General features: G+C 33.8%; 1 protein-coding gene and 2 pseudogenes across 2 annotated transcripts in view; 2 read left to right on the top strand and 1 right to left on the bottom strand.

Annotated features, from left to right (window-relative positions):
- Positions 1-4,177: 4,177 nt before the first annotated feature.
- LOC122147064 lies at positions 4,178-5,803 on the bottom strand (annotated as a pseudogene).
- Positions 5,804-6,799: 996 nt separating this feature from the next.
- On the top strand, positions 6,800-12,397 carry LOC109100273 (annotated as a pseudogene).
- A 2,331-nt stretch (positions 12,398-14,728) lies between these two features.
- LOC109100309 overlaps positions 14,729-26,985 on the top strand; it is a 35,222-nt gene continuing 22,965 nt past the window's right edge. Inside the window, exon 1 of one of the 2 annotated variants that reach the window (XM_042768095.1) lies at positions 14,729-15,238. The gene's annotated coding sequence lies outside the window, so the exon portion shown is untranslated. The remainder of the gene's footprint in view (positions 15,239-26,985) is intronic. The other variant, XM_042768096.1, reaches the window with a different exon arrangement.

Here is a 26,985-nt window from a genome sequence, read left to right as displayed (position 1 = left end):
CTCTGGTGTGGGTGTCAGCTGTGGTTATAACTCTTTGTAGCGTGTGTGTTTGATGATACAGTGAGGAGCAGGACTGATGTCCAGGACATAAATCTGTCTCCCATCGCTGGAACTCAGGCAGATAAATGGAGCCTGCTGTTGTGGTCACTACAGCCGCTCTGATGGCTTGATAACAGCCTTCCTGCCATGTGTTTATTTACTGCCTGAGATGACAAATGAAGCACAAAACTGTTAAATAATTGCTAACAAATTAGATACTTGCAATGACATTTTAGTAAGAAAGCCTACTTGGGACGTTTAGTTAGCACAGAAAATAATTTCAGTTCATCCCTCAGTTTGTAAAAAATCAAAATCTCGATTGAATACACTTAATTTTAAAATACACACTGTTTTGAATATACTGTATAACCACATGATTTATGTTTAACGTGTGATTATATAAGATTATATGAGACTAAAACTGCACATTTTCAAAACTTAACACATTTTTGTTTGCAATAATGAATATAAGTGTTTTAAATTTAGCGTTGTTTTTTGTGCAGCATTTTGTTTTGCATTTTGTTTTAAACGTATAAAAATGCAAATAATTAAAAATTTTGCTAAATATGGTCATTTTGATTTATATATTCCAGTTATTGTTTGTGATTTATTGTAGTGTTAATATCATTTACATTTTTTTATTTTTTTGACAATATTTTGCATCATGTTTCATTTTTATATTTTATGTTTTAAATTTAATTTTAGTTAAAGTTTTAGTTATTTGGTTCAGTTTATTATTAGTTAGTTTTTGCACTTAAAAAAATTGTGGGAAAACAATATTGTGAAAATAAGAAATTCTGCTTTGTCAACTGATATAAAATACTGTTTTAATATTTTATTTTATTTAGATTAAATGTTAACTGTATTTCATGTAACAAAAACTTTTTATGGTTTTATTTTTTTTAGTTTATTTAAGTACCAAAGTTAAATGAAAGTAAGGAATGCTGCCTTAAATTCTATCTATCTATCTATCTATCTATCTATCTATCTATCTATCTATCTATCTAGCTATCTATCTATCTATCTATCTATCTATCTATCTATCTATCTATCTATCTATCTATCTATCTATCTTTCTTTTTACTTCATTTAGCATTTATTTCAAGTAACAATTTTTTTTTTTTTTTTAGCTAAGTATCATAACCCTGTTTTACTGCACAGCTATAATCTACACTCCCATGTTCTCACTAAACACACAGTTCAGCCATAATTGAACCACTGCCAGCTTTTCAAAAGCCTTAATTAAAAGACAGAAATCATGGCAGCACACGAGTTCAGGCCCAATATTCAGAGCTGTCTAACCTGAATGATGGCATTGGAAGCAATTACAGCCGTTTCAGTTCAATTGAGATATTTCACCCAAAGAGAACAATTACATTTAATGCAAGTCTAACACATTTCCCTGCCAGCATGCAAATGCCCTACAGTGACTGCAGAAACATCTAAAACATGTGCTTTAGTGAGGCGGCTCATTATAAGTGACAGTCATGATGCAATTAAGAAAGCAGAAAATCAGGCGTCTGTCTCTGAGGAGAGCAGCAGCCCGAGCAAAGGCCACAATCCAGATTTCATTCCTGCTTCACATGGCTTGTTGTTTGAATTCCTACAGTTTGCAATCAACTGTATTTTAAAGTCTAAGTTAAAAAAGAATGACTGTATTCTACACACCTGCTGCTACACATTTAAAAGATTTACTTCTAATCATCATTATAAATGCTATTGGATTTTTCTGTTCTGATTTGAGAAGCACGTCTCTGTTTTCCTTTGCAACACGACAGTGTGCTGTTTAAATGAATCTGTTTGTCAACCTGTTTAAAGTAGGGCTGTAGTCTGACTCTGACAAACACTGACATCTAATGGAGCAAAAAAATGCCTTTACCCTACCTTAAAACTGTTGCCTTTTTCTTCTTTCCTTCTTCTTCGCTCTCGTCTTCTTCGGCAATCTTCTTCTTTCTGTCCTTCTTCTTCTTCGTCTTCTTCTTCTTCTTCTTCTTTCTTCTTCTTCGCCCTTCTTCTTCTTCTTCATTTATTTGCCTTTTTCTTATTTATTTCGAGTTCAGAATTCAGAAATTACATTCTCCCTGTTTAATGACGTCTGGCTCAGCTCTAGATGTGTGATATTTGAAAATAATGTCAGGAAACATTTTAGCCGAAATAAAAATGATCCATATATTTCTTACACAGACTGGGGGAGGCGGTACCCTATTTAAAAAAAAAAAAAAAAAAATGTCTACTTTATTATCATTCATTCATACATTCCATTCATTCCATGCTAGAAATGTGAAGATGTCAGCGCGAAATTTAATGCTGGGTCTGTGGATGAAAACATCTCACCGGGAAACATAAAATAATAATAATAATAATAATAATACCTGGGCAAATAATAATAATAATTATTATTATTATTATTATTATTATTTATTTATTTATTTATTATTACAAGCCATATTTTAGGTGTTTTTTTTGTTTTTTACTTTTTTCTTTCTTTCGTCCTTTCGAGGAACTTCTGTTGCTTTCATTTAATCTTATCTTTAATTTTTCTTTTCTTTTATTTATTTGGTTTCTTATTGGCTATTGGACAGTTTTCAGCTTAAATATATTATGTTTTCTTCATGTTGGGCTATGGCACAAGGTTTTCAGCTTAATTAATTTATTTCTAGTTCCACATTTAAACTTTTTTGTGGTACTTTGACAATGAATGAGTTTCAGCATCCAAAATAAATCAGCGGAACACCTCTGGAGTTAAATACATTTTACTGTTCCTGCAGTTATCACAGTAACAGTGTCTGCGGGTCTCTGGTCTCAGAGATGCGTCTTGGGTCAGGAGGAGATCTGAGCGAATGCACTAAAGATCAGATCCACTCTTCCCCATCAGATGCCAGCTCAGCTTGCCGACGGCATTTCCTGAGGATAGTCACTGTACCGCCGCACTGAAAAGAAGAAAAAATGCTTTAGAAAAAAAAACGTGCAGACTGGTCCAGAATCCAATCTAAAGCCTTCCTGTAGACCCATAATGCAGCTGAAAGAGATGGAACTCTGAGAGGTTTAGAATTCTGGAATTCTGCTCTGAATTCATCCAATTAAGTCTGACTGTGGAGGGATGAGATGAATCCTCATGAAACAATCTAATAAATGCATAATAATCAAGTAATATTTCACCCCAAACTTCAAAAGAAAAAAAATAATTATAATTTTTAAAAAGGAAAATTAAGCCTATTTTAGGGACTATTCATTAAAAAAATATATATTCATGACAACTGCACATATTCGGATTCCATAGGGTTATTATCATTATTGTTAATTAAATAAAGCAGTAATATAACAAATAATATCACAATCGTATTTGTTAAGTTTTTTTATGTAAATAATATATAATTATTTTGGAATTACAATCAAAATTAATTTAATTAAATTTAAAAAATCCTAACTGTTTGTTTAATTTATTTTCATGACAATTACACACACATTCCTTCTGCCCAAATATTTTATTTTTTAAATTACAATCAACATAACTATAAAACAATAGTACCACGATGCATAAATTCTTTACAATTTTAATATATATAATTTATTTTGAAATAACAACATACAAAGAAAAGTTAATTATATTTTTAGAAAGAAAATGAAGCCAATTTAAGGACTATTAAAAATTTTGTGCAATTTATTTTTATGACAATTACACACATTCTGGCAAATATTTATTATTATTATAAAATCAGGATAAATATAACATATAAAATCAGAGTGTATAAATTCATTTACAATTTAAATAATATTAAATTATTTTGAAATTACAACAATTTGGGGGGAAATGTTCTTAATTGGTTTTAAATGAAAATTATGTCAGAACTGAGAAGTAATAATGATCCTATAATATATAGATATATATATATATATATATATATATATTATATATATATATATAATATATATATATATATATATATATATATATATATATATATCTCTCCTTATTTTTTTTCAACTGACTTTGAAGTGAAATATTTTTGAGACATTTTCATGGCAGGGTTTCGTGAGATTTACTCATTGACTTTAAAACGTCAGAACCCTGACAGACTGACTGAATCTGATTGGATCTAGGAAAGAGGAAGAATCTCAATCTGCTTATGAATGTGTGTTAGGATAAATGTCTTCCCTGCAGAAGTGTTGCAATGTCCCGCTCCCACCTCTTCAAATGGACAATGAGGATCATACCTAAAACACCAATTCAACAGAATTACAGATGCTAATTGTTTTCATTTATTACATCGCTCTGTGAAATACTTGATTCTGATTGGTCAATCAAACGTGGCACTCAGTGCCCATATATTAATGTAGGGTGACTCCATACTTCTTCTTTTTATTCTTTTTATTTATTTTACCCTGAATTTGTTACCTTTTGTAAGGAACTCCGTCTGCGGTGATGAGAAACTTCTCGAAGTTCCATCGGCAATGTCATTGGCCTTAATGGGAGACCAGTATAGCTTCCTGATGTCTCCAATGACTGGGTTGACCAAAACGGCAGAGTTTCCTAGAAGAGAACAAGGTCATGGTATCCAGCTGATTTTCCTTTGCTAGAACTGAATTCAAACTGACTTAAACGGAAATTGTGTTACAGTAAATCTACATTCACAATTTATGCATTTAAAATGAGAGTCTTGGGGGAAGAAAAGTGCATTTTAAAAAAAAAAAATCCAAATTATAAAGTTCTGATCTGTGAGGTGAGAGTGTTAGTACCTTCAGGTAGGCGTATAGAGGATGTTCATCAGAGCCGTTGACCTCAATCCTGCTGAAGATGGGGGGACTTTGGGAGGAAACCTCGTCCTGGTCTCACATACTGCAAAATATTCAGCGTTTCATGGTTCTCCTCTGGGGAAGAGTATAGTGAAAAAATGTTACAGATGATCTTCAAAGTTTTAAAGTAATTGCTCAGAAGTAAACTCAGAATGTACTCCACTGGACAGACGTTTGGGGTCTGGTAAGATTTCCTAATATATATATATATATATATTTTAAGAAGTCTCCTCTGCTCACCAAGGCTGCATTTAATTAATCAAAAATACAGTAAAAACCATAATATTGTGAAATATTATTACAATTTTAAATAACTATTTTCCATGTGTATATATTGTAAAATGTAATTTATTCCTGTGATGCAAAGCTGTATTTTCAGCATCATTACTCCAGTCTTCAGTGTCACGTGATCCTTCAGAAATCATTCTTATATTCTGATTTGCTGCTTAAGAAAAAATTCTGGTTATTATCAATGTTGAAACCATTGTGCTACTTCATAGTTTCGTGGAACTGTGACTTATTTATTTATTTGTTTCTTTTTTTTTTTTTTTTTTTTTTTTTTATTTATTTCTAGGACTCTTTGATGAATAGAAAGTTTAATTTATTTGAAATAGAAATGTATAATGCAATTAAATTCATCCTTGCTGAATAAAAGTATCTATTTCTTAAAATAAATAAATAATAGTAGTGTATTTGGAGACAATAAAATAAAAATAAGGTTTTTATAACTAGTGTTCAAACCATCATACAGATGTGACCGCTTCCTTTGTGTGACAACTGGCCCCAGTCTGCCTTATTTAATAAATATACCGTACAATCCTAGATTCTATGGACTCTGTCATCTGTTTGTATGACACTGAACCAGTAAATGATATGACGGGTCTTACCAGGTGCCTGCAGGCCAAACTGATTGCAGGGGAAATCCAAGCACAATGAAGTTCAGGCCTCCATACATATCCCATGAGTGCATTCATTCTTGTGATACTGTACAGATTATTAACATATTATTTAAAAAATGTATTTCTTATTTACAAAATATATATATATATATATATATATATATATATATATATATATAAAACAATAAGTTCTTTTAATCAATGGTTACACCACATTAAACTTTTGTTGAAAATAAATGGAAAAAGATCAAATCTCCTACAGTTACCTCTTCAGTGGTGGACCCTCAGAAGGTTGCCACATTCACAATGAGAAGAACTTTTCCTCTGAAGATGCCGAGTGGAGCGGCCTTTCTCTCCAGGGTCTCCATGATGAAATCATAAACTGAATTTACAGCCATATTTGCTGTAAATCCTCAGTTTTTGTGTTCTTGTGCGTCAGAGTGACTGTCTGTGGCTCTTGGCTGTGTTTCGTTCACTCTTCTGTATCTCTTGGCTCAGCAGAGGTTCTGCATGGATGACTCTATTGTTTTTGGAGCCGGTCATTTTTTTGTCCCACGTTTGCAAACGTATGCTGACCTGATGGTCATGTGAGTTTCCTCATTTCAGTGGTCTGGTTATGTGATTGTGTCATTGGTCAACAGTAGCGCTCCAGCAAAGCAGCTGATGAATCAGGTTTGTTTCTGTTTAATCTAGAAATTACATGTGCCACGTAAATAATGGAAAACATTCTGTGCATTTGCTTAAGGTAAAAAAAAAAAAAGCACATGCATCAGTCATTACCTTCAGCAAGAATGAAAACAACATGAAAACAAGGACAAAATCCGGACATTTTCGGCAATTTAGAGAAAAAGAGGATGTATGGTCACCCTAAAATCATCTCATCTAGATATCTGAAGACCTGTTTGTTGGTATCTATTTATCACACACAGGCTACCTACACAATATGCCTGTCTGTCGTTCTTACGTGTCTGTCTATCTATCTGTTATTTGTCTGTCTGTCTAGACGTGTATCCAAACTTATATTTCTATGCACAACTTCTTCTTCCAGGTTGTTAGTTGGCAGCAGTGAGTCACCGACGTTTTGTTGCATCCGTGGCAGCAGAACCCGGATGAGCCGGTCAGCTGTTTACCAATCATGATAAATAATGTGCGGGGATCGCAGGACAGTATCAGCATGGATCAAAAACCTGATGAACGCACGCAAAGCCAAAGCCACAGGTATATTTCATAAAGAGAGATGCAGGCATTTGTGCACGGATTCGGAAAAGCACGCGCGTTTCTTTGACTTGCACGCACATAAACAGACGTTTGCATTCAGCGATCCATCCAGTCAATGCATGCAAGCCAGCAGTAAAAAGAGTTGTTTTATTATCTGTCTGTGCTGTCCATATAAACACTGATTTTCTGTGATTTTAGTGGGGTGCATATGCATGTTTAAAACTAGTTTTATAGCAGTGTATCCATGAGACAATTGCTGTGTTGTTTTGTGTGCACGCGTGTTAAAGGAATAGTTCACCTAAAAATTAAAATTTGCTGACAGTTTACTCACCCACCAAGCCTTCCAATATGTAGATGAGATTTTTTTTTTCTTAATGGAAAACAGATTTGGAGAAATGTAGCATTTCCATCACTTGCGAAGCTAACCAATGGAGCTAACCAATGGACCCAATGCAGTGAATGGGTGCCGTCAGAATGAGAGTCCAAACAGATGAGTCCAGTCCATCGGTTAACATCTTGTGAAGAGAAAAGCTGCATGTTTGTAAGAAACAAATCCATCATTAAGATTTTTGTAACTAAAATACGAGTCCATAATAACGCTTCTTCCAGTGAAAGTCCATCTCCAGTTCAAAATCCATCCATATATTTGTTTAGAGCTGTTTTGGCTTCAAACGGTACTTGATCTGTGCAAATTTCTCTCCTGATTCAAGCCAGACCACTTTTTTACTGGAGGAAACGTTGTTATGGATTGTGGACCAGTTTGAAGTTAAAACGTTCTTAATGCTGGGATTTGTTTCTTACGAACACACACAGCTTTTGTTATGGTTTTTTATCAGCTGTTTGGTCTCTCATTCTGAAGGCCCCCATTCACTGCAGAGGATCCACGCGCTGAGCAGATTTGTGATTGAGGTGTTGGGTTTTGTGACAGGTGTCAACTGCTGGCCCTGCCGTGGGAGGATGTGTTAGTTACACACGTGTTCTGTTAGCCTGCCGCTGCGTCACCTGGTCAGCTTACCCCCCCCCCCCCCCCAGTGCGTCAGCAAGAGCTTTCTTTCTCTCGTCCAGGTGTATCTGGCCAACTGCCGGAAGTTTGACCCCGCACAGGTGAGGAAAAACACTTTTGCATCTATAGTATTTACTTTCATTTTACATTTACATTTAATCATTTAGCGGAGCTTTTATCCAAAGCGACTTACAAATGAGAACGTAGAAACAATCAAATTTTTTTTTTTTTTTTTTTTTTTTTTGAATATGATAGACAAGAGAAAAAGAAAAGGTAAGTACTAGTATTAGTTGGTTAAGTGCAGGCGAAAAAGATGTTTTTTGAAAATGAGTAAAGACTCAGCTGTTCGAATTGATGAAACTTCAGATGAAACGTATTCTTGGTGTGTATAAATCTGTTTGAAGCGCTCCCTGCTTTCTCAAACAAACTTTATATATATTTGTATTAGGGTTGTATTACGCAATACCATACAAAACGTTTAGGTCAGAAATATTTTGTTTAATGTTTATGTGAAAATCTATGTGAAATATTATTACAACCGTTGTCTTTGCATTTGAATATATTTTTAAAATGTAATTTCTTCCTGTGATGTTTTCCTATGAATTATAAATTGTGCAGTTATGTTGTAAATGTTTTACTGTTACTTTTGATCAATTTAATGTCTCCTTGCTGAAAAAATAAATAAATAAAAAAGCTTACTGACCCCAAACTTTTTGAAATGTAGTGTGTATTTTATTGGATGATATTATTTTTTTTAAATTTATCATTAACCGTTTATGATGGACATTTAAAGTCTTTAAAAACATTAAGTTAAAAACACTTAAAATTAATATGGATTTTGCATATTACATCATAATGTTGATACCTAAATTAACTTTTTAAAACAACATTTAAAACTATTGATTTTATTTTTTTACTGTTATTTTTTAGTTTAATTATAGAAAATACTTTAGAATTATAATATAGGCTATTTATTGGTTATCAAAATAATTATAGTGTGTAGTGGCAGAATTTTATATTGCTGTATCTCTAATTTGTATATATTTGAAATTTGTGGAAATTAAAAATATATATTTTATAAGTAATATAATGTAATATACACTATTGTTCAAAAGTTCGAGGCTGGTAAGATTTAAATTATTATTTTTTTTTAAATTCTCTTCTGTTTACTAAGGCTGCATTAATTTGATGAAAAATACAGTAAAAAATGTAATAATGTGGATTTTTACTATTTAAAATAACTATTTAAAAATATTGTAAAATGGAATTTATTCCTGTGATGCAAAGCTGAGTTTTCAGCTTCATTACATAAACTTTTGGTAGACATGTAATAATGTGTGTATCCGTTTGTTTTATATTGTTCCACCGTTCAGATCTAACGCTGCTGAAATATTGGGCAGATAATTTCATCAAACTCGCATACTTTCGTTCCTGTGTTTCTCCTCAGACAGGGCCTCACATTCCTAAAGAAGCCTTTTTGGCTCAATGCTTCGCCACAATCAAGTTCTTCACCACCTCTGCGTCACCAACTGCTCCGATTGGATCACGGACAAAGAGCTGCTGCCCGTGGTTGGTCAGAACCAGCACCTGCTGCGCGTGGACATGCACGGCTGCGTTCACCTGAGCCGTCACGCGCTGGTGGCCGTGTCTCTCTGAGCTGCCCGCGGCTGCAGCACCTGATCCTGGCGCACTGTGAGTGGGGTGGACAGTCTGGCTCTGCGCAGCCTGGCCGATCACTGCTCGGACCTGCGCTCGCTGGACGTCACCGCCTGCAGACAGCTGAAGGACGAGGCCGTGTGCTACCTGGCGGGGAAGTGGCCGGCGCTGCGCTCGCTCTCCGTGGCTGTTTTAACGCCAACATCACGGACACAGCAGTGGAGGAGGTGGCCAAAAAGTGCAGAGAGCTGGAGAGGCTGGACCTCACGGGGTGCCTGCGAGTGAGGAACGAGGCCATCAGGTGCGGCGTGTGTTGATAAGGTGTAGCTAGCCGTTTTAAAACTCATATCTGATTATGGTGGAAAAAAATTAGCTGGCTTGAACATTTTTGTGATTATACACATACAGTTGTGGTTAAATTTTTACATACACTTTGCAGTATCTGCAAAATGTTAATTATTTTACCAAAATAAGAGGGATCATACAAAATGCATGTTGTTTATTATACTAATATAGTAATAATGATAATAATATAAATAAATATTATCGTTGTTGTTACTATTATTACTAAAGTGCTAAAAATGCTAAATGTTATTTAGTGCTAATATTAATTATTTCTTGTTATTGCTTATTTTTATTTAGTGTTATTATTACTATTATTATTTGTGTATTTATTATTATTATTACATAGAAATATTAAATTCAGTGACTAAAATGAAAAAATATTAGTATTTTTTATTATTATTATTCACTGATTTAAAATGTTAGTACTGTTGTTACTATTTATTATTATTGATAAATGAAAATATTAAAAAAATGTTGCTTTTGTAATATTTCTCTGTAAAATAAAGTATAACATAATATAACATTAATTTTATATTACAGTACAACTATAATTTTTTTACTTATTGTGTATTTATTATTATTATTTCATGGAAATATTAAATTATAAAAATATTGCTATTAATACTTTACTGTAAAATAATATAAATTTAACATGTAAGAAAAAACAATGGCTATACAATAAAAAATATGATTATTATTATTAAATGATTTAATACTGTTGTTACTATTTATTTAATATTATTATTGATTAGTTAAAATATTAAAGAAATATTGCTTTTGTAATATTTCACTGTAAGATAAAGTGTAAAATAATATAACATTAGTTTCATATTACAGTACAACTATAAAATTAAAATACTAGGATTTATGACTGTATTAATTTCTTAATTCTCGAATGTTAAACCATCAAGCTTTTATTTAAATTAAAAAATGCAAACGGAGATTAAAGCTTCTCTTTTGTTGACAACAGCCCATTTAGTATAACGTTTGGGTTCCCAAATTCACATTATAAGTGACCTAAACTCCGAACAATTATAGATATGAGTTTACACGGAGCAGCATTTACTGCAAACCAAGCTTTTTATTAACTCTTGTTTATTTGTGTATTTAGGACGTTAGCAGAGTACTGCCCCAAACTGCAGTCTCTCAAAGTGAACCACTGTCACAACGTAACCGAGTCCAGTCTGGGCGTCCTGCGCCGGCGCAACGTGGAGATCGATGTGGAGCCTCCCCTGCAGAGGGCGCTAGTGCTGCTGCAGGACGTGGTGGGCTTCGCTCCGTTCATTAACCTGCAGATTTAGCACAACATCTGGACCTTTCTTCAGGTACCAGATCAAAACGAAACCAAAACTACCCCCATGTTGCAATTCATCCCAAAAACAATTTCATAGCTTGTGTGAAATGTTTGTTTTGTTTCATAGGTCCTCTCTCGTCCACAATCTTTCTCTGGAAGGCTGACTTCTGAAACACTTTTACACCAGAAGACACAACCATGAATCCACATTTCAAGCGCTTGATTGTTTTAGTGTATTTTAGCATTTAAAAAGAAACTTTCTTTGGTGTGACACCACGCTGCAGGCTTTCAGAATGAGGACTCGATCAAATCTGGTCCCATTGTTAATGGAACTTATGATCATCATTAGAAGGACGTTGGTGAAAATATATTATTTATTGAAGCAGCTCTCTGTTTTCATGCAGGAACCAAATGCTGTATCATTTTGCACTCATGAAATACAGAAATATTTGCACTTTTTTCAGTACATCTGAACAGTACAGTCCTTCAGCTTTACTGGACCATCAGATTTTCTCTCAGCTTCATTTGACAAATCATCCAGAGAGCAATCAAGTCATCTTTTATAGAAGCAAACTGGTATATTTAGAGCTCTGTGTTGATTTTATCCCCATTAACCTGATAATAGAAAAGAATGGCATTGTTATGTTTAGAAACTAAACACTATAGATTCATATTTACATGTGGTTTGTATGGATATTGATTCATACGCACATTGAAAAATATTGAAGCTGGAAAATCAGAATGGGTTCTGATTTACTTCACAGGATTGCATCATTGTTTAAATAAGACTGATCTTATGGTATATTTAATATTGCTATCAAATTGGACTTTTTGCTGGGGTTTCTCTATATGTCGCATTCATAATGCTTCAACCTAAATTTACAGAACTGATTATAAATTATTATAAATTGTGGCCAGGACTGTATGTGCTTATTTTAAATCCTGGAGGATTATATTTCTTGCTTTATGAGTATTTCAAAGAGTGTCAAGATACTGTAACAGGGCAGTTTTATCTTTTTTTTCTTCTTTTTTTTTTTTTTTGGATAATTACTCAACATTTTAATATTACAATGGTATATGATTTTTGCACATGCACTGTGCTTTAATGTTTTGGTTTTGTATAATTCTGTAATTGTGTGGTTGTAAATTAAGTGCATAAAATGTTTTATGCAAATTGCTGAAAGAGTATAAAGTCTTATGCAATACTATTCTTTGAAATATTATTATTTGGTCTTGGATCACATGGCAAGTTTGTTGTAATGCAATAGTTCACCCAAAAATGAACATTTGCTGGAAATTTACTCACCCTCAAGTTTTAGATGAATGTGTTTCTTCATAGTGCTTGATCAGCGCAGATTTCTCTCCTGATTCAGACAAGATGACTTTTACAATGGAGGAAGTGTTGTTATGCATTATGGACTCTATTCAGCTGGAAGCACTGGTTTGAAGTAAAAATTGTCTTACAAACACAGCTTTCTGCTTCAGAAGACGTTTATTGTTGGACTGGAGTGGTGTGGATTATTGTGAGGTTTTTATCAGCTATTTGGACTCTCATTCTGACGGCACCCATTCACTGCAGAGAAGCCATTGGTAAGCGATGTAATGCTAAATTTCTCCAAATCTGATCCCATGAAGAAACAAACTATTGGACAGACTGAAGGAGAGTAGATTTGCAGCAAATTTTCATTATCGGGTGAACTGTTTCTTTAAAAGAGCATGAAGGTTTTTTATTTATTTTTTTTTTTTTTTTACTTTTTAACTTCATCATGCTGTTAACCAGTAGAGGGCAGTGTAGCCTATGATTTCGGATGGATGCATGCAAGTTGAAATGTTCTTTGATTTACAAACACCGGTTCTATAAAGCATGGGATTTTTTTATTTTAGGACATGAAGTCCTGCACAAGTTCAAATGCTGCTCCTGGTGCAAGAAAAGGAGCTTTGTTCTCGATTAACTTGTACTCCCCACATGAATAAAGGGAAGGTGGTGTCTTAATGACCTGAATTACTCAATTATTAGTCATATAGCTTTATTGTGCCTGTTGATCCCTGAAACTCAAACTGGTTCTGGATTGTTAAACTTGTCAGATTTGATTAATATGCATCATCTGAAAGGCAGCTAACTTTTTTTTCTCAGCACTTTTACAAGCAGTGTGTGTTGAGACAGATAGAAAATAAAAAGGCTGATTTAAATATTAAAAAAGATAGCAAACGTATGAATAAAATAAAAACTGACATTGAAAGTGTCTTGTCAAATTCATAATCATACTAAAGGAGTAAATGCATCATCACTTCTGTATAAATAGCATGTAAGTGGGATTTTTTTTTACGTAAAAATCACTACAACTACTGTTTGCAATCTTTTTCTTTTTTTTCCTTTTCATTTCTAAAATCTCCACAAAAAAGAGCTATAGAAAAAAAAAGTTAATATACACTGAAAAAAAAAGTATAACAAGATTTTGTCATATTTATTTGTGCCTACATTCTGTATATTTAAGGTAAAACATGTCTTTCTCCTTAAAGAAAAAAAACCGTGTGTGTTTCTCTGCAGTTCGATATAAATCAGAAACAAATCACTTGTAGTGTGATAACACTAGTAAACGTACTGTATTTTGATAGACTCGCTTTATTAATTCAGGATCACGGCGGTTGTTTGGGGTTTGTTTGTCTCCTGAGACTCGACCTGAAAAACTCGTCACACCTGTCAGTAATTTCAGCACCCGAGCACTGAGCATGCGCGCTGCGTCTGTACTGGAACACTAACGCACTGCATACTGCATACTACACAGAAAGAGCGCGAGCAGGGAGAATGCAGCATGAAACAGGTCTGAAAATGGGCGGGGCTTAACGGACCAGACGTTCTCTAATTGGCCAGGGACTCATGATTATTAATAATTGTTTTTATTCAAAGGGTTGGAGAAAGCTATTTATGTTTTGATGATTTTATTTGACCGGATTTTCTCTTGTCTTGTAGGCATATTATTTTAATTTCTATTTGAATGCAGTTTGAAAGTTTTAACCCACAAAATACTAATTATACACCTTAGTTTGCAGTATTTATTAAGAGTATTAAGAAGATAAAGAATTGTACAGATGTAGTTTCTGTAAACGAAAAAAAAAATGATTTTTTTAAAAATAGTATCAGTGGTAGGCCTATTCCTCTCTTTTCTCCTATTTTTCTCTCTCTCTAGGCTACCGTTTTTATTATTATTATTATTATAATTATATGTGTTTTTTCTATTTCTATTTATACATTAGTATTTTTCTCTTTAAAGTGGTCTTATCTTAGTGTTTATTATTTAATTTGTATGTTTCTGTAACTTGTAACTCTTGATTTGAGGAGAGGAAAGACAGCGGTGTCACGTGGTACGTGTTACTTTTCCCAGCGCTACTCTAGACGGACCAATCACAGTCAATTTTGATTACTAGAACTTTTTTTCGTAATCAATTTTATGAGGATAATTATAATGAATTGCAATAATCATCTCTGCTAATATGCTTTAAAAGTAAATATATTTAAACGAATATACTTTTTAATATACAAATGTCTCTAACAATTTTGAATTAAATTCGAATGCAGTCATCTTTATGAGCCACCGCGCGCCCCCTGGAGGAATAACAACCAAATGTAACAACTAACAGCAGCACTTTCCATTCTCCGTGCGTGCTGCACTACTAGTAGGAGTAGTATGGTAAAGCGTGATTGGGAATACAGCTCGTGCACTCACCGGCGGGGCTGATGTCTTACTCTGTTAGTTAGACTCACTCAGTTCTCTGCTGTCCTTCTCATTCCCCCGTAAAACACGAAACCGAGACAGAGTCGAGGAGCTGTCCACTTCAGCACCGCCAGCAGGACTGTCCAGACAAACCCAGACTGAGCCTCATGAGGATGATGAAGATGATGATGCTGCTGCTGCTGAGTGCATGCGGACTGCAGTAACACACCAGCAGCACACCCGCATTCCTCCATCCATACAGCCACCTGAGCCTCCGGTAAGAGTTTCTCCTGTTTCATGCGTGTCTGCTGACTTTTATATGGAGCTGATGTCCTGATGCATTGGCATGCTGTTGCGTGCAGAAACACTGCAGTCAGTCACGGGAGAATATCTTATGCAAACACATGCTGGATCAGTGTTGATTTCCACGAGATGTGGCCTGAGATTCCTTGTCCTAAAGGACACCGGAAAGGCGACCTTTAAATGCTCAAATAAAACCGGAATATGTATATTTTGGGGGTTTTATCTTTCAACAGTGCAATCATTTTGTAAGTTCTTCATTGGAATCAACCAGTTGATCATTCTAGGACACTGAGGTCACTCTGATGCTCTCTGCATCTGTATTAATCTCAATGATGTGATGTGGTTCAGTGCTGATTTAGACGTCTAGAAGTTGTTCTTTTCTCCTTTCTGATTTGCTGCTTGTGTTTTGATATGAAACCCTACACAAGTTTTTATGATATCAGCGGTTTGTTTTTGTATGCTCGTTGAGAGGTGAAGTGTGTTGGTGTTGTTTTAATGGATGCGACTGCTACAGTGCAGATAAATGCAGAATACAGCTTAATAATGAGAAAATGTACAAAAAAGCTGGAACCAAGAATTTTGCACTATTTCCACTAATGTACTGTGGTATATTAACTAGGCTGGTTAATTAGCCAATATTTATCTCTTTTGAGATTATCTGGCAATAACTATGGCAAATGAATTCAAGTTTTAGTTCCCTCTTGTTTATTCATCAAATTTGGAGAAATTTAGCATTGCATAACTTGCTTCCCAATGGATGCTCTGCAGTGAATGGGTGCCGTCAGAATGAGTCCAAACTCTTTATAAAAGCATCACAATAATCCACAGCACTCCAGTCCATCAATTAACATCTGGAGAAGACAAAAGCTGCGTGTTTGTAAGAAACATTATTAAGACGTTTTAACTTCAAGCTGTTGCTTCCAGCTAAAATACAATCCATAATCCACAATAACGGAGCGCTTCCTCCAGTGAAAAGTGTTCTGGTCTGATTTAGGAGAGAAATCTGCACAGATCAGGCACCGTTTACAAGCCAAAACAGCTCTAAACAATTACGTGGGTGGATTTTGATGTAACAAGAACAACAGGATTATAGACTTGTGTTTTAGCCGGTAGCAACGGTTTGAAGTTAAAAACAAATTAATAATAGATTTGTGTCTTACAAACACACACATTTTCACTTCTCATGGTGTTGTGTGATGGACTGGAGTGCTGTGTATTGGTTGTGGATTATTGTGATGTTTTTATCAGCTGTTTGGAGTCTCAATCTGACGGCACCCATTCACTGCAGAGCATCCATTGCTGAGACACTGATGCAATGCCTGAGGGTGAGTACATTTTCAGCAAATTGTAATTTTTGGGTGAACACGTCCTTTAAATTGTATTGGGATTAAATCCGTGTCTGCTCTGAACAATAAGATATAATGGCAATATAACAAAACATAAAGAGGACAACTGAGACTTGCACACCATTTGGAATAGTATGTTACTCAATATTCACTTAAAATGCACTAAAAAAAAAAGTGGTTTTTATTCACTGGTAAGACTGCTGGTATATATTTCGAAATTGGCATTAGGAGAAACAAACACTTCTGTTAATCGGTCAAAGCAGCTCGGTTAACAGCTGATGCGATAACCTCAAATTGTCTAGGAAATTGGCTGATTAATCAGCCCGGCCAATACAGTGGTGTATCATTAGTGCTGTTAAAAGCTGTTAGGTTTCATTCAATCGTTCAGTCCCTGTTGAAAGAGCCGTGTTTCTCTCTGTCTGGTTTCGGCGGTTACAGCAGATGCTGTCCTGAGAGAGACGTGTGACTCCTTAAGGATGATGAATTATAGTGTCTGACACAAAGCTGCAGGTGCCGCGACCATTCGGGATACAAATGGCACGTCCTTTGGTGCAGCGAGAGATGAAGCGAGAAAGTAAATAGATAAAGAGCTAAACAGGCTATCAGATGGATGAAATTATGAGTCATGTCTTGTGTTGTCTGTCTGAGCGTCAGCTCTGATGTTTTGTCTTCATCTGCTGATGTTGCACAGAGGATTTCAGAGAGCATGCAGAAAGAGAGATGTTATCCTGGATTGATGAAATCTCTCACTATTTGTTCTATTTGACCTGTAAAACCGACATTGTCAAATTTGCTCCTTTTTATCACAACATGCTTATCATGTTTTGTATCTTTTAGCTCTTTGAGCTAAGTTTTGGCTTCATTTCAGATGTAAAAGAGGTTTGTGTGCTAAAATGCAGCTGATGAAATATCTTTATCTGTGTATTGTGATGCACATTTTTTTTCCCCACTATTATCTTCTGGAAATACTGGAAATCCACACTGATGGATTGCTAGTACTTTGACGCAGTACTTTAATCAAGTCATTATCTTTCACGAATGTCCTTAAATCTGAATTGTGCAATTTTTATAAAAAATATAAACATTGTGGCACATTCAAATAGTTGGTTTTATTTGTTTGAGCAGCCTGGCACACCAAAACTATCTGAATTGCAAGACGGAATGAGTGATTGGGAAGCCTGTTTGAATAGGTAATATTTTTGCAATTTTCTTTTAGTGATGTGGCCCCAAAATGACACATTTCAGTTATTAAAAATGAACAGATAAGCGTGCAGTGAATTGCAAAATGTTTGCTATTATGGTTCTTTCACTTTTCTGTATATTGATTTAGACTTCTGTTCAAAAGATGTTTTTTTTTTTTTTTTTGAAATTAATACTTTTTTTCAGCAAAGAAGCATTAAATTGGTAAAAAGTGACAGAAAAGACATTTTAAATGCTACAAAAGATTTCTGCATATAAATGCTGTTCTATTGAGCTTTCTATTCATCAAATAATCCTAAAAACCACAGATTCCACAAAAATATTCAGCGGCACAACTGTTTTATCATTGATAATAACCAGAAAAGTTTCTTGAGCAGAAAATCAGCATATTAGAATGGTTTCTGAAGGATCATGTGACAATGCAGAAAATCAGCATATTAGAATGGTTTCTGAAGGATCATGTGATTTAATATATATATATATATATATATATATATATATATATATATATATATATATATATATATATATATATATATATAGATATATAAAATTCAGCTTTGATCACAGGATTAAATTACATTTAACAATATATATTTACTTTGTTTTTGATATTATAAATTTATAATTTTTGAGCATTATTAATTTTTTAATTTATTTTTGGTGACTCCAAACTTTTGAAAGGGTAGTATTAATTTCTTCACTTTTCATCCATTTGTGCATCATTCAGAATTTCTTTCTTTTGAAATATGCAGATTAACTGAATATTCAGAATATTCAGGCCGAGAATCAGTGAGAAACTCTTTCATCTCTCCACCTGCTGCCCACTCATGCTTTCTGCTTCCTACAGTCTCTTTCTTCTTTGCACCCTTTCATACGTTTCCTTTCACACGCTCCTGTCGTTCTCCCACTCTCTCCATCTGTCTCTAAATCACATTAATCAGTGCTTTGCATGTTAACTGTAATTCAGTTCTGAAATGCATTCGCTGTGCATGTCATGAGAGCAAACTAATGATGCCCTGACCACTGTAATCTGCATTTGCATTCTAATCAGTTGACTTGCACTCAGCTTGTTGGTGTTTTCAGTCCACCTAGTGACCTCATCTCAAGATATACTTAACTGAATCCATGCCCTTTGCATGCATGTGTATGTCTTAAGTTGGTCTGAGAACATTAGTGAGCTTGTACCATGAAAATCATGCTGTCTGACCAGCTCTAATTCAATTCAGACTCCATCTCTTGAGTTTGAAATGTGATTCATCCTGAATGTTATTTAATACAAAGTCTGAGATTGTATTAAGGGCAACCAGACACTAACATCAACCGTATGATCAAAAACTCATGGATTCTCATCCCGAATTCAAAGGGTTTGTGTGGAAATGGCCTTTGTCGTCCAGCTAAGTGGATAATTGTGTTCATTTGTGCAGATGATGGTTGAAGACTTGAAGTGATTAGGTGCATCATGAGGACTGAATTACAGTAATGTTGTTTGAGTGTGTGTGAGTTCACAACATTGGAAAAGTGATAGATTTAAGGTCTGTGTAATGCTGTCTAAAGGAAGGTCATGTTTTTGGTTATTTTCTGTTTTGGAACGATTTATAATTTTCTCTCACCATTAGACTCTAAAATCCTCAGAGAGATAAAGTTTATTTAATATGTTGTGATGTAGTGCTTTATGTGTGAACCCAAGAGAGCTGAGTGAGCCGAAACCTGCCATGAACATGTCCAGGTCAAAGTTCACCTCAAAATTAACACAAAGAAATAAGAGGCTATATTTGGCATATTACATTACATTACATTACATTGCATTATATTATTACAATTTCAAATAAATATTATTTTATGTGAATATATTTTAAAATGTCATTTATTTCTGTGATCAAAGCTGTATTTTCAGCATCATTACTGCAGTCTTCAGTGTCACATCATCTTCAGAAATCATTCTAATATGATGATTTGCTGCCCAAGAAACATTTCTGACCATGTGGTGTTTCTTTATTTTATTTTTTTTTTTATTATTTTTTTTTTAGGTTTCTAGAAAGTTCAAAAGCATATATTTGCAATTACATACATATTTTCATAGTATTTTAAAAAATATTGTTAGTAATCTTTGATAAATTTAATGCAACATTTGCTGAAAAAAAAAAAAATGTAACCCCAAACTTTTGAACAGTAAACTTATATATTTATTTATATATAATTTGTATATCATAGTATTGTTTGTGCTTTAAATATTTGTAATTTAATTTAAGATGATTTAAATATTTTAACAAAAATCATTGAGATTCTAATAAGAATCCCCATTAAGGAAAACTGAAATAAATAAATAATTAAACACTAATAAAATGGATACATTGATTATTTAGGGCAAATGTGTATAATTGTCGTGCCAGTACTTTCACAAAGCAATTCTGATGTTCCTAAAAATTAACTTTTTTATGCAAAAGACAATTTTTCATGGTTTTTTATTTTTTTTATTTTTTTTTTAAGGAACACAGAGGCCTGGACATGTTTTCATGAGAATTACCCAGTTATACAGATCTGTAGGTGTAGAAAGGTTCATGCGCTCCCTGAAGGTCTCTGATTAGCCGTGTTAATGGAAGGCCTGGGCTCACGACTGCAGGTGTGTTTGTGTTTCACAGACTGAAGCTGATAAATCCTGTTAAGAGGAGGAGAAAGTATGTCTGTAGGAACTCTGTGTGTGTGTGTGTGAGAGAGAGAGAGAGAGAGAGAGAGAGAGAGAGGGGATAATAAGACACATTGGACCACATCAGCACATGCTATTTTTGGCTCCTTTGGTTGTGTTTGCTAAAGCGTACACTATTACTTCACTATTACTATGACTCATGCTTAGCGTAGGGGATTTGAACAAACTCCTGACGCTTATGTTCTAAACTTTGTCATGCAATGTCACATATTATTGCATTACAGACGTGATGGAAGTCATGTCGCATGTTTGAAAAGTAATGTATGTGCTTGTAAACGTATTGTTGGTCACAGATCATTTCAGACAGACAGACGAGGTTTCTGATCTTTGGTATTATTCTAATGATTAGCAGAGGTATAATGTGGAAGACTGAAAGTCACCTCTATCGCCTGACTCGTATGTCTTTATGACAGCACAGAAGTAGTGGTGAAAGTGGCAATGGAATGATTCATTATAGCTTATTAAATAGCAAAGATCGATCCAAATTCTGATTGCATGAGCCACTTTCAAAGGTGTTGTAAAATTACAACGCAAACCTCTAAACATCCATATAATCGTTTGATTGATTGATAATAATTGGCTTACAGTAATGCTAATTAACTATTTATTGCTTGGAGTTGTGCCTTCGGATAAGTATTAAATATTTATTATTAATATTTAAAATATGTTTTATGTCATACAAATTTTATATATATATACACAGTATATATACACAGTATATATACACAGTATATATATATATATATATATATATATATATATATATAATATATATATACATTTTATACATATTATGTACATTTAATATTATTATTATTATTATTATTATTATTATTATTAATATTATTATTATTATTATTATTATTATTATTATTATTATTATTGATGTTTTAATAATAATATTCTATTGCTCATTCCTAAGGTTGAGAATTGAAATGTCCCTAAACCTACGTTTTTTTTTTTTTTTTTTTTTTTTTTTTTTTTTTTTTTTTTTTTACTTCTGTGTGAAACTCATCCTGCACCATATTGTGCTGTTGTGCAGAAAGAATAAAAATAGTAGTTTTATAAATAGTTTTTTTTCAGGTGTTGTGGGGGTTTGTTTGTTTTGTGTATGAGTGGTTAGTAGATTTCTCTGTTTTTTTGTGTTGTTGTTTTTTTGGTCTCTCTGTTCGTGGAGAATATGACAGCTGCTGTTGATCAATCTTTTCTGAATACATTTCAGGAATGAGGACAAGTCACAGCACATTTATGATATGAGGGCTCAACCATCCCACGCACACTTTCCCCTTCTCCAGAGAAGGTGTTGTTGATGTGTTATTATGAGCCTATTTGTGTTTATTTACTAAATAATGAGACTTTAAATGTCATTGTAAGTGTCAGTTTAAGGGAAAGTTAATAATTCAGCATCTGTCACCATTTCTTTTCAGCTCTGCTGCACTGATTAAAAAAAAAAGTATGACATTTACACTGTGGTTGCCAGAAATGTACTGTTAAAAATGCAGTAACAACATTTGACATCTATATCATCTCTTAATTTAGTATCATTTAAGTACTTTTATAGTTTTTATTAATAAACTGAATCCAATTTTATTTTTATATTTTCTGTTTTAATTTAAATTTTTGTTCGTTTTAGTAATTTTGAGTGTTTTTGTAATTTTTTTTTTTAGTATATATTATTGTCTATATAGTTTTTATGAATTTTTTAAGTTAACTTTTAGTCTTAAATTTATTATAGTTTTATTATAGTACATCAAGTTCTTTTTCTCTTCCAAAAACTGTAAACGTAACATTATTTTACATTATATTTATATATTATATTTATATTATTATATAATGTAGCATGTGTAGCATATGTAAAATGTCCCAATATGTCTATTACAGTTTTTCACTGTATATAGGAAATTAACTAATTAACAGGTTTTTAATGTAGCATTTTTACAGTCTTTTACAGCTTAAATTATGATTTTGTTACATGTGTTAAGATTTTTTTATGCATTTCATGGTAATAATTTTACATGTAAGTGTTTTCAAGTAATGGCATTTACTTTCCTTTTCGATTATGATACTGTTTTAGATCTCTACTTGATGTTGAATGTAAAATATGGGATCTAGTTAAAGTTAAACTCCTACACATTACCTGTAGAGACCTGTCCTTTTCACAGAAAGCATTTGACATTGAGCAGCCTGCTTCAGAAACTTGTTTTCTGTCAGAATGACAGGTGTGCCTCTGGACAGGAACCGGTGTGAATTATTTGAAGTGTGAATTATTTGAAGTGTCGTGAGAAAGTGAACGAGTAACAGACAGGAAGAGAAGGGGAGAGGGAGAGAGATGGCGTTCATTCAGATGGAGCTGTTCAACAGGAGGCCGTCTCTATGGCTACGGCTTTCACCTCTCTGTGCTCGACACAACGACGTCTTTATAATTCAGGGCAAATGTATGCATCAGTCCACTGAGAGATGTTAAATCCACGTGGATCAGTTTGATCAGAAGGAGCTTTGCTGTTGTGGCTGTCTTGATGTTGTGTTCGCCGTCTTTTGTTCTGGTTGTCATTCTCATGGGCAGTTTTCCTCACTTATTAGAGAGAGAGAGAATTTGCATACTTTTGAAATCTTTAACAGACTAGTTCACAGATAAATAGCAATTCTGTCATTTTCTTACACTCATACCTATCTTCTAAAATTGTGTTCTGTCCATTTTTAGCATATAATTGACCTTGTAAAAATTATTTCTTGAATTTGGAAATAAACCAACTGTAAATTATGGGTTAAATTACTGATTATTATGGAGTTTTGAGACTTATCTGTTACACTTTAAAACAAGCAATTTGAAGTTGTGAATAAATCAAAGATTATCGGTTATGTTTTATAAGAATTTAACAACAAGGAGAAAAATTCTATTTAATACTATATTTTATATGAAAAAAGTCTTTCTACTTAAAAATTGTCCGTCTAATTCAGTGTGTTCTTTTTTATTATTTTTGAACTTTTGTAGCAATTTTGTAGAGTGAAAATTGTTTTAAAGTAAATTTTACACCTAAAAAAAAATAGAAGCAGTTTTCACTCAGAAATTGCTAGCAAATTTGACAATTAATTTCAAAGAAATGCCAAATAATATTGATTTAAGCATGAAATTTCAAAAACACTGAAATAGACATAATCCAGTATCGTAGTTTTAAATTTAAGTATGAGAGGCCAATAATGCCAGTTCAGTGTTTTATATATAAAAACATCTTTAATTCAACGTGTGGAATATGTACACACACACACACATATATGTGTGTGTGTGTGTGTGTGTGTGTGTGTGTGTGTGTGTGTGTGTGTGAAAGTTGGTAGCCTGTTATTTTTTTTGTTTGTATATTGGCAAAAACTATATTCTTTTTTTATTGTATTTTTTATATTTATTTATTTTTATATACTTTTTATTCATACTCTAATAATCTCTTTAATTTACAACCTTGAAAAATCCTCTTTTTTATAGCAGACAAAAGTCCAATTTTGAGTCTTCAAGAAAGTGAATGCTATACATTTTTCATTGTTGATATCATGTTGTCTTGAAAATAGTCAGCTGGCTGTCCTCTGAAGCAGAATCTCAGGACGCTGGTCAGATAGTCATGCAGAGGCTAATATTAGCACAGATCTGACTCTGTGCCTGCTGACGTTAGAGAAGGTTTCTGTGACACTGTTTAATGAGACTGTGATTGTGCCTGTAAACATGCAGAACAGACACCCGGGGACCGCTGATACCCGAGGGGGGCCGTTACGGCTCTTGAAGTGTCTCATTCTTTCTTTCCTCTGTTATATAAAGTGTTTGTGTTACAGGTGGTTCTGTTGTTATGGTGAACTCAAATGTGAATCTCACGAAGCCTGTCAACATGCATTTACCTTTTATATTTTTCAAATAGACTGCACAAGGTATTTTGGACAATAAAAAAAAGTGCAGCAGACTGTGATATTTAATGAGGCCTTTAATGAGGAGGGTTATAATGGACAGAGTAAGTGAGCTGCTGATAAAGGTGTGAAGGTGTCTGTTTAAATGGCCCCCACGGCGCAGATGGTATTCAGTGAATTAGCTGAGATGGCCTGTAATTCTCCTGCAGTGCAGACGAATGAGTCTCTGAGTATTTTTGGAGAGAGAAAGTCCAGGGAGAAAATGAGTAAAGGAGAGAGGGATGTTATTGTGAGCAGAGTTACTGTATACAGTAAGAATCGACACAGGCTTGTGTGTGTGTGTGTGTGTGTGTGTGTGTGTGTTTTTGTATTTGTGTGTGTTTGTGTGTGTGTTTGTTGATTGCTTGTACACATGTGTTTTGATATAGAGATGCACATTTTGATGATGGAGGCTGCAATTGATTTGCTTATCTCATTAATATTAATCAGGTCTACAATTTAATATTAAATTATGAAATTGAAAAAATTGCTTAAACAGTTAAACCAATAGTTAACCCAAAAAAATTAAAATGCATCTGACATTAGTTACTTCCATTTCATGGCATCTCCAAAAAAGACGAGAATTTTTAACGTTGACTGCATTTATACAGATAGGTTAGTTTCCTTATATTTGAGTGAGCAATTGTTCTGTTCGCTCAAATCAAATGCACATATGAACACCTTTTTCCCCAAACATTAACATTACAACTTCTAGAATATGTGTACTCAGATGTAAAGTTTGCTAATGTGTTGGCAGTTTAGTGGATGTCATGAAAGCCTGTTTCCACGACAGAATAAAAAAGGTAAAGTTTTCATGAACACATGAACACAAGTCTGCCTTTTTTCTCACAATTTTGAGGGGGAAAAAAAGTAGAAATTGCATAACATAAAATCAGAATTGTGAGATATATATAAAGTCTGAATTGTGAGATAAAAAGTCACAATTACCTTATGCTTTTTATTCCGTGGCAGGAACAAACAAACTAACAAAAATCAGTACTGTGAGATGTGAACTCAGAATTCAGAGGAAAAAAAAAGTTAGAATTGTGAGACATAAACTCGGAATTGCAAGAAAAATCTGAATTCTGAGTTCATATCTGCCAATTCTGTTTATATCTTGCAATTCTGAATGATTTTTCTCAGATTTGCAAGAAACAAATTTCAAATTGTGAAATATCAACTTCAATTGTGAGGAAAAAAGTCAGAATTGTGAGAGAAAAATTACAGATTTTAGAATCTTAAATATTTAATTTTCATTTTACATTATAGTTTTTCATTGTTTAAACCCTTTTAAAATCCTGAAAGCTTCTGTTTAATTAGGAACTGGGGCATGCTAACCAGCAAATCCTTGACCTGGTCTAGATACCAGGCATGTACTTTTAATGAGCCAGCAGAATTACATTACTTTCAGTTGTGTGGGCTTACATTCAGTAACAGTCCGGCTTCCCTGTAAAGAGCCTTTCTGGGAGTAAATGGTGTCAGTGGAGGTTTTCATTTTAGAAAGTATAAGGTTGTGTGCATGCATGCCATTTTAGAGAATCTCACTGATTGATTGTTAACATTAGAGCGGCTTTCATTTATCCTTCATTTGTGCTGCCGCATCAAAGTCAATGACATGAGCCTGCACTTTAAGAAGAGCATGTTAGTGTGTGTATTTGTGTGTAGATCCTTCAATCAATCACCAGGCGTCTCAGAGGCTGCAGGAAGCACTTTTCTAGAAGAGAATCATATTTCTAAGCAAAATAATACACAGTTGCTTATTTTTACCGGTGTATGTGTGAAAATGTATGGAGCACTTGATTCTGATTTGTCAGTCATAGCATTCTGCAAATATGCACAATTCATGTCGATTCATTCACTTATTTGAAATTTCCCGTACATGGTTTAGGGGAAGGTATAGCTGTATTTTCTTCTATATAAACACTGCTAATATTTGAAGGCCTGAATGGGAGTTTACTGTATGAGTCACTGAGGTTTAGGGCATGATGTAAATCTTTGTGTAAATCTATGTAGGGTTTTAGGGATTAATTTCTCTGCTAAGCAGTAAATAAGACCATCGCTTCATGCAGATGGTCAATTTGTCATTTCTCAAACTGTATGAAGAGTATGTCATCAGTGAAAAAAAAAAAATAGTCAGATGATCGCTGCTGATATAATCAGGTTGCTGCTTCTGGATAATTGAATTTCTACTGATATGTCATGACCGAGAAATGTACTGTACTTCTCTGCCACATTGCTTTGTTTTGCAAGTTTTGGATCTTGGAGCAATTTTAGTTGTTCTTACAGGCCCTGTTTTAGCAATTAATGTTAACATAAAATGCCACTCACAACCCGTGATGTACCTGTGATACAGAATATTTAAGTAATTTCTGTTCATATAATTGTTTAAAAGCAGCTTTACAGAAATAATGCATTAATGGACTTCAGATGTAAAGCTTAAAAATCTTGAGCAAACCAAAGGTGACTGTGACAAGGGAAAAAACTTCACAAAATGTATAGGTCGCATTTGAACAATTGCAATGTATTAATTGTCTGTCCTTC

Source organism: Cyprinus carpio, chromosome A12 (assembly GCF_018340385.1).
Source record: "Cyprinus carpio isolate SPL01 chromosome A12, ASM1834038v1, whole genome shotgun sequence".
Classification (NCBI taxonomy): domain Eukaryota; kingdom Metazoa; phylum Chordata; class Actinopteri; order Cypriniformes; family Cyprinidae; genus Cyprinus; species Cyprinus carpio.
The sequence above is the reverse complement of the archived record's forward strand: the minus strand, read 5'-3'. Positions and strand labels throughout refer to the sequence as shown.